The sequence below is a fragment of the Varanus komodoensis genome, unplaced genomic scaffold (assembly GCF_004798865.1).
Source record: "Varanus komodoensis strain SLA01 unplaced genomic scaffold, ASM479886v1 scaffold3, whole genome shotgun sequence".
Taxonomy (NCBI): domain Eukaryota; kingdom Metazoa; phylum Chordata; class Lepidosauria; order Squamata; family Varanidae; genus Varanus; species Varanus komodoensis.
The window spans coordinates 56,772,528-56,781,124 of record NW_025335761.1 but is presented as its reverse complement, the minus strand read 5'-3'; positions in this window follow the sequence as shown (position 1 = coordinate 56,781,124).

The window sequence follows — 8,597 nt, the reverse complement described above, 5'->3', positions numbered from 1 at the left end:
TCCGAGCTTGGAGGATTATGGGCGTCATGGAGGGTGGGAGGAGTGCCGAGGCGAGGACGGCCTGCAAAGCAATTAGGCGATTTCCAGAGGCTTATCCTCACAGGGCCACCCAGCTCCAAAAAGATCTGTACCAGTTGCGAGGCTGGTGAATTTGGATTCCCAGCTTTAACCTTGGAGCACTTCTCCAAGGTCAGAGCTGGAACTCCGAATTACCCTCTGACCATCTAGATAATGCCTGCTGGCCATAGGCCAACACCCATAGCCAGGTAACTAATAATGGTGGCTGTGTATGCGGTGTTTGGTTACTTATGGGTTGCCAGTTTAAAAACAATGAGCAACAACACTGGCCCTGTATCCGTATCTTTTTTTTTCCGATTTATGTCCTGCCTTTTTCCTACAAAGGGCTCAAGGCAGCTTACATCTCCTCCTCCATCTTATCCCCACAACAACAACCCTGTGAGGTAGGTTGGGCTGAGAGTCTGTGACCGGCCCAAAGTCACCCAGTTGGCTCCATGGCTGAGCGGGGACTAGAACCCAGGTCATCTGAGTCCCAGTCCCACGCTCTTAACCACTACACCACACTGGCTCTTTCAACCACAGTTCACCGCACAGGAATTAAAGCGCTTCCCACCCAAGAAAATATTTGCCAGTTTAATTTTTTTGTTTCTTTCAAACTCCTGCCAAAAGCAAATGAGCGTCCACTGACTTTAGTTGTCTTTTAAATGTTGCAGACCTGTTGGCACAGAGGAGACACTGAGGGACAACCTGGATACTTTGGGGGAAGTGGTGCCTTGTTGCCCCCCCACCATCTGGGATGCCCCCCACTCTGTGCCCCTGCTCCAAAGATGGTCTTTTGTCTGCAGAGTCCAGCCAGTGTGAGTGTTTTTGCAAGGCTGCAGCTGGAACTCCAATCTATCCTATCCTATCATAGACAATGTCAGGAAGCCAACGTGCTTAGACAGAAAAAAAAAGGCTCACAACCCCCAAAGGCTCACAAACAGGTAAAGCCAAGGCTGCCTGGGCATGCTGGAAATTATAAGGTGGTTGTGATCATAAAGAATCCCTCTTCAGCCATGGAAAGTCTTCAGTGAGCAGACTTTGGAAACTTCCAGATGCGTCTTTTGTTGTGCATTTGCCTATTTTCACTGATTTTTTTTCACAGGGTTCTGTTTTTAATTGTTCCTGTTCTTAAAATGAACTGCTCACCCCATTTTTAAAATGCCTGTTGTCATTGCCCATCATGTCACAAATTAGAAGGACAGTTTCCCCAAGAGACTCTAGGGACAGGGCAAAACACAGCTTGGGAAGGACAGTGTATCCAATTCTACCACCCTGCCTACCAGGCAATGCAGGATTCCTGCTTTTTTGCCCCTGGTCACCCAAAGTTCAATTAAAGGATGCTTTGCTGAAAACACCTGAAATATCTTTAGTGTTATAGGTACCAGAATTGCAGGATTAGCTTTGAGATACCAGGGACTAAATTTACTGGACGGGTGTGGACAACCCAATAAGACACACGGTAAAGAGAGTTGTGCAACATGTTCTATAAGACACTCCATCCAAAATGTGCCTGAACAGTGTAGTCTCAGCAAGTGTACATGCCAAAAACGAACATGGAAGCATTTGTAACATTTACTTTCCAAGCAATGGAAGAGAACCTTTACAGCAGAATCCTCCAAAGCCTTTTTGGGGATGCTCATTCCCATACTTTCCATAGTATGGATAACCCAGAGGCACAAGAATCCCCTGTGATTAAAAAAAACAAAACAAAAAAAAGGATCATCTGAAAAAGGTGCTAGGGACCACTTCCTTTCTGGCAGGGTCCCTAGGAGCCTGGGATGGTCACACGTCCCAAAGGTCCCCTTGAACCTACAGGTTTCCCTGAAATTATAGCACCTCAAGGAGCTGCAAAACTTAGGTGAATTCCCATTGACAGGCTCGATGAATTTAATTGAATGTATATAAATTTAAATAAATAGGTTCTCATGAACTGTCAAGCTCAGAGCTCTCTTTTTAAAGTAAGATCTGGAGAGTCCACATACCATGCACACTGTTGTGACAAAAGAGAAGTTGCTAAGCCCTTCCAAATCCCACTTCAAGAGTCCGACCCATGTCAAACTCGGCACTCTAGTTAAGAGAAAATCCCCAGTTTTGAAAGGATTCCCCATCATGCATTGAACAGGCCCAGCTAGAAGCCATGGCTTTTCAAGATGGCTTATCACTCCAAAATAAGCCACCGACAAACCTAGCCATGGTTAGCACAACATGTCAGCCCACTGTGGCTTATAAGCCATGGTAGTTGTTGTGTTGTGTGACCTCACTGTGCAACACCATCATACAAATCGCCTCTTATTATGCAGATGTCCTCACAGTGGGTGATGCTGAAAGACCACCCTGTGCGGCAGCAAGGCAGGGTCCCCTGCCAGAGCCGGCCTAGCAATGAACTTGTTGCTGGGGGCAGGCAGGGGACTCAGATCTGCAGCTTCACCCTGTTCCCCACACCGGGTGATCCAGTGCAGGAATGTAGACAGCTGCTACTGGAACATGTCCCAAAACAGATGCAGAACATCTCTTAGCTTGAGGACCAGACTGGATTTTGCAGAGAAGTTCTCAGGGCCATATTCCTGGGTAAGAGGGACTGACCAAGAGGCAAGGTCCTTCTGGTAAACTGACCCCCATCGGGCCAGCTTTCACCCCATTCTGAGAGTCTGCCCATTCTATCCTATTATCCATCCTATCACAGTCCTAAAAGAAGCAACCATTTTGAACATTGGCATTTAGCACAGCACAAGGCAGCTGTCCAGGGAAAGCAGGACTTGGATTTGGGCTGTCACCCTAGGCCCATTCACAAAGCAGCTCAGTCCTCTTGGATACTGCATGGCTCACTTTCTGCAAGAAACATTTATTGTGTATTTGTGGTCATGGGATCCTCCAGGTACCTCACATGATCTCCTCCTCCTCCTCTCCTCCTCCTCCTCCTCCTCCTCCTCCAGGGCTCTTCTATGTTTTATAGCCATTTCTGCAGTTTTTAAAGCAAAGAAGAACAGTATTTCCCCAGATAGTATTTATTTTCCCATTATGCACTACCAAAAATTACAGGCTTTTTACACTTCCTCTCTTTATCAGAGCGACATGTAATGGAACACGTAAGAACATATAGAAAGGCAAAGAAGAAAAATCCCTAGGGGAAAGACAGACAGACAGACAGACTTGTGTAGATGGGTGTTTTTCCATCTGCAAGGAAAACAGAGCAACCTCGGTAAAGCACCAGGTTAAACGCATCGGGTGGAGAAGGGCCAAGCAGGCATGGGAGAGCTGGCGCATGTGCCTTTTGAAGCGGAGTTGCTGCTGCAGGTCTGGAAAAGACTCTCCAGCCACGCAGCAGCCAACAGAAAAGGCGGAGCCAGAGGAGAGCAACAGAAGAGTCATGCTTCAGGCAACAGGCCAACGCACTGTGATGGTATGTTCAAAAGCACCAGCGGTCACAGAAGTTTCTGCTCAGGGTCATTCCAGGAGAGAGAGCCTCTTTCTCCTTAGCTGCCACTACCCTGGGCAGGCAGAAAGGAAAGCCAGGCAGAGAAAGCGGAGTAGGAAGAAATGGTGTGACTGCCACATCCCCAGCTTGGGGATAACAGGTTTGGGGTATATAATAAGGAAAAGGGTAGATCTGATGAGCACACCCAGTGAAACCATGGAATGGGCTAAGTCTCCAGTTTATCAAGAGCAGATGTACTGCTTGTGCCAGTCAGATAAAAAGTAACGGGGCAGGAAAGTAAGTTATTTCTTAAAATGCATCTATTTCATTCATTCAAATTATATCCTGCCTTTCCACTAAAAATACTACTCATGGAAGCTAACCTTAAAAAACACAATTAAAAGCAAGTAAAAAATAAAGTTTACAAGTTCCTCATGTTAGATTTCTTTTGTCCTCTCCCCCCACCCCGGGGTGTGTGTGTGTGTGTGTGTGTGTGTGTGTGTGTGTTTTAATAAATGGTATGGTGGTTTTTTGAATCCAAAGAAAATGAAGTGGTGGATGATTGGTAGGGTAGCCAGCTGAACTTACCTGCCCTGTGGTTGTTCCTTTCATGACTATTTGTTATGTAAAAATTGGTAAGTAAAGCTTTCACTGGTCTACAAATTTTGGGAAATTATCGACTGCCAAGATAAAATTTGCTAATTCTTTTGCTAAAATTTGCTAATTCATCTCATTTTGATTAGATGAATTAGAAAACAGGTGATAAAGGTCCAGGTTGGCTAAAGTTTTCAAGATATTTCACAATAAAGATTTATATCCAGGTGCGTATATTTGCCTACAAGGGAGGGAGGGGTCTGATGATCATGATGCCTCGTAACTTCTCGACAAAGTACGGTAGAACAATGAAAATGGTACCACATGGAAGTGTATAAATTTATCTTCACTTTGAGACTAAAGATTATTACCTAACTGTAATTTATTTTTCTTTTCTTTCAAGGTACATTTTTCTTGGTCAGATCTACGCATCTTACAGGTACAGTGGTACCTTGGCTCACAAACTTAATCCGTTCCAGGACTCTGGTCATGACCCAAAATGGTTGTGAGCCAAGTCAAATTTCCCCATAAAGGTCAATGTAAACAAGGTTAATCCATTCTGCAACTTTTTTTTTAAATCAGAAAAATGTGAAGCCAAGTTGCAAAGAACAACAAAGATCGCAGCCATCTCCCCGCCAACCTCCAGCATGAGTGCAGCCATCCCCCTGCCCACCCAGCACGACTGCGATCAAGCCCGGCATCCCGGCACGCACCCATCATCCTGACGCACTGGGGCGGGGGGAGAGGGGCGCAATCGCGGATGCGCCGGGTGGGGAGAGATGGGCGCAATTGCGGATGCGCCGGGTGGGGAGAGATGGGCGCAAACGCGGGTGTGCTCAGGGGGGAGATGGGCGCGATCGTGCTTGGGGGGGAGATGGGTGCGATCGCGGTTGCGCTCTGCAGGAAAGAGGGGTGCGAGCATGGGTGTGCTCGTGCAGGGAAGACAGGCCGATCTCGGCCATCTCCCCTCCCCCAGCACAATTGCGGCCATCTCCCCACTCGGGGGTGGGGGGGAGATGGCCACGATCATGGTTGCCACCCAATGCAGAGTTCGCGACCTAAGTTAAAATTTCTATGACATTTTTGTTTGTGACCCGATTTGGTCGTGAACTGAAGCATTCGTGAGCCAAGGTACCACTGTACATCTGGTGGCTTGTGAAAGTCTCATTGCCTAACATTTCCAAGGAACAGTTGCGTGATATTTTCCCTCAGAAGCCAAGATGCCTCGAAACTGTGTAAACAACGCAGATAACTCTACAGTTGTGGCGAGGTTATATTTCCACCTCTAAAGTGCGGTATGGCAGAAGTGGTGAAAAAGGCAGACCACCTATATTTTGGGTGCAAAATAGGGGATCAGGACAAGAGCTGGGCCCCTCGTTATTGTTGCATTACATGTGCTACTTATCTGTGTGATTGGCTAAACAAGGAGAAAAAGCCCATGCCTTTCGCAGGCCCAGTGGAGTGGAGGGAACCCACCAATCAAAGTTGGAGCTTCTTGGGAACAGCAAGGCAGATGACTATGAAAAACACATGGAAAAATTGCTTAGGTTCTTCTATAAAGAACTTGGTGCAAACATGTCACTGAAAATTCGCTTTTTACACTTGTATTTAGTATGTTTCCCCTTGAACTGTGGGGCAGTGAGTGATGAGCATGGGGAGAGATTCCACCAGGATATCGCAGGCATGGAGAAAAGATACCAAGGGAAATGGAGTCCATCCATGCTTGCTGATTACTGCTGGGATCTCTCCAGGGAAGATCATACTGCAGTTCACAAGAGAAAAGCCAAAAAGCGCAGTTTAAATACCGAATAAAGATGAAACCTTGTCATTTAATCTGATGTTAGAGCTTGTCAGTTTTTCATGCAAAAACATGAAAATGTTACATGAAAAACCAATAAATGAATGGAAAGTTATGTTATTGGTATCAATAAAATATATAATGATTCGTGTGGCACCATTCTCATTGCTATATCACATTTAGCAGAAAAGTTATGGAGAATAATCACACATCCCCCTTGTAATTTTGAATTATTTTGATGCAATTTTGACCTGAAACTGTATCTTGGAAACTGGAGCCAATTAACACTAAGTCCTGAGTGTTAATTTCCCTTTATTAGTGGCCCAATTCTGCTAAAATTTAGCTACTTTCATTTCTGAGGCTTTCTCCTTGTAGACTAGTGTTTTCACAGCATGCATGGTTGGTAGATTTTTTTTTACAAAATATTGTCTAAGATTGATCTTTCATACATAATAAAATTAATAATTTATTAACATATTATACTTTATTCAATCTCTTCCATTTTTTCATAGCAATTCCAAACATATTCAAAACATTTAATGAATGAATGAATGAAAGAGAGAGAGAGAGAGAGAAGAGAGGAAAGGGGGCAGAACACCCTTCAGTCACCCGAGTGCAGGGTTGTGCTAACTCTTAGTAGCATAAAAGCTTTCAAACAGTGTCAGTTCAGTACTTCTAAGTGTCAGGAAGCAAAGGGTTAGACGGATAAGCTAGTGAGAGCTGTGTGCACCTATGCATGGGGAAGAAATCATATGCAGTTAGGGCTGCATTCCCAGTATTCAGGCTGCAATCCTATACCTACATACCTAAAAATAAGCCCTATTGGATTCAGTCGGATATTTCTGGGTAGACATGTAAAAGATTGCACTGGCCATGTCTCCCCAAGAAGCCACAGAATGAAGAGACTTCTCTCATAATGCAATGGGAGGGAAAGGAGCCACGGATCTTTACCAGGAGCAACCCTGGCAAAGGAATACTTTACTCCTACAGGTGCCACCTTGAGTGCTCCTGTGCTTTTAATAGCAGAGCCCCTGCCACATTTCCTGGCAAGAGTTGTGGGGAAAACTTCACTTCCTTATTTCCTAGCTTTATTGCCATTGCAAGTCTCCTCAAAGGCTCCAGCAGTAAGATGGGGTTTTTCTTGCTGTGCATCAGCCTGCTGGTACATATGCAGGAGCAGAGCCAGAAAAAAGTGACAATCCCATATGTTCCTGAAAGTTATTTCTGATGCTTTGCCATGGAACGCAGACAACATGGTTAGCAGTAGTTCCTTGTAGCCCCGTTCTCTTCTTGTTGCTTTGATTTTCGTAATCTCCCCTTCTAGTTTGGCCCATCCCATTCAAGAAAAATAGTCAAGCACATACTTTGGGTGAGACCCTGGACCATTTCTCCTCCAGAGTATGAACGAAGCCATTTATGTATCACTGCACTGCCGGCAGACTGGTTTCCGGGTTCCCCAGGTAACCACAATGCAAGCAAGAACAGTCACACAGCAGGAACGTATGTGATGAAGAAGCTGAACGAAAGACTCTGAGGAGTGTGTGCCATCTAGTGAATGAAAAATATATAAGCTGTTTGCATCTCATCAGAGAATCATGGAATAGTAGAGTTGGAAGGGGCCATGAAGGCCATTGGGTCCCAACCCCCTGCTGCTGCAGGACTCCAGTTTACACCATTCCACACAGATGGCTGTCCAATTTCTATCTGAATGTCTCCATTGTGGGAGAGCCCACCACCTCCCCAGGCAGCTGGTTCCACTGTTGTGTTGCTCTGACAGTGAGGAAGCTTTTCCTGATGTCCAGCCTGAATCTGGGTTGTTGCAACTTGAATTGATTATTCAGTGTCCTACACTCTGGCATCAGCAAGAAGAGATCTTGACCTTCCTCTTTGTGACAGCCTTTGAGGTGCTTATAGAGGGATATCATGGTCCCCCTCAGTCTTCTCTTCTCAAGGCCGAACATGCCCAGTTCTCTCGGTCTCTCCTCATAGGGCAGAGTTTTCAAAACCTGAATCATTTTTGTTGCCCTCCTCTGGACCCTTTCTAATTTTTCTGTATCTTCCTTCAATCTTAGTGCCCAGAATCTGCAGCCAAATGACTCTTTTCTCTGATTTCTGCTATTACTGCACTGCCTGGTTCCTTGAAATTCTGAATCCTCTGCTTCAGGTATTAGGATAGCAGCTGAGTTCAGACAATGCAATAAAACATGCTCAGGGACTGTTTATGGATTCTGTGTGCTGTCATTGAAACATGGCTATCCTGGTGTTTGAATTCATCCAAGATAACAAACCATGGTGAGCAACCCACAGTTCACAGCCCAGCAACAAACTATACAACTCCTTTGTGGGTTGTTCATGGTTAACAAGCCATGGTTTATTAGCACAGCTGAATTTAGACAACATGATAATCCGCAGTTCAACCACAACAAGCAACACTCAACCCATACTCTCATTTCCTCTACGTGGGGAATAATGCCCCTTTGGCTTGTTTGCCATATATCTTGCTGGTGACAGACGCTCGTTTTTTTCTGAGGAATAAACACTCAGGCTCACGGGAAAGATCTACACCTCTGAAATTGTGTGGCTTTATTGAATCAGTACCCCAGTTCCTGCATGCTCCTGGGTAGAGACAAACACAACTACAAAATCACAGCCCATGTACAGACACTCTGCTAACCTGCTAGCCACATACACCAATACAGAGTGTTAAGTTTCCAGATAATGTTAGTACAA